Raw genomic sequence first — 975 nt, forward strand, 5'->3', positions numbered from 1 at the left:
AAAATTTCTATTTTCTTCTCCCTTCCTCTCTCTCTCTCTTCCTCTCTTTCTCTTGGCCTTCCACGCTCATTGATGGTCCTGTTCATGCGTTCTGCAACTCTATTTTGCTGCGGTGTCCCCAGAATGGTCTTCTCCATTCTGATATCCTGAGCTGCACAGTACTCCTTGACTTCACCGTCGATGTACTCACCACCATTATCAGACCTCAAACATTTTAGTTTTATATCTGTCTCCATTTCAACCATGGTCTTCTAAGTTTTGAACACAGAAAATACATCAGATTTATGTTTCAGAAAGTAAACCCATACCTTTCTGCTGTGGTCATCTATAAATGTTATGTAATAGCGAGAGCCTCCAAGAGATGCCACTGGGGAAGACCCCCACACATCGGTGTGTACAAGTTCTAGTTTCCCTGCCTTTGGCACCCTGTCACGTTTCAAGAAACTGAAATTATTCTGCTTCCTCATTATGCAACTTTCACACATGTCGAAATCAACGGACTTTAGTTCTAATAGCTTGCCTCTGGACTGACACTCCAAGTCTGCAATGCCACATGTCTGATGTGCTCTCTGCAACTGTGACATCAACACTGTTAATTAGATCAGTAGTCATATATAGCGTACCAGTCTTCTTACCCCGAGCCAGCACCAGTGCTCCTTTAGTAACTTTCCAGGTGTTATCAGAGAACACTACTGAATGACTTCCCTCATCAAGCTGTCCAACAGATATGAGGTTCTTTTTCAGTTCAGGAATGTGTCTAACCTTTTGCAGGATCCATTTATTTTTGTTAGGGAGTGCAATTTCAACATCTCTCACACCCCACCACGTTCAAAGCTGCTCCATCAGTCAGGTACACTTTCCTAAAGTCACCTGAAACATAATTTTTCATTAACTCGTGGTGGAAAAATGTGTGCAAAGAAGCCCCCGAGTCCAGTATCCAGTCGTCAACAGAGCTATGAACTGCAAGCAATAGAG

The sequence above is a fragment of the Phalaenopsis equestris genome, unplaced genomic scaffold (assembly GCF_001263595.1).
Source record: "Phalaenopsis equestris unplaced genomic scaffold, ASM126359v1 Scaffold000835, whole genome shotgun sequence".
In the NCBI taxonomy this organism is placed as follows: Eukaryota; Viridiplantae; Streptophyta; class Magnoliopsida; order Asparagales; family Orchidaceae; genus Phalaenopsis; species Phalaenopsis equestris.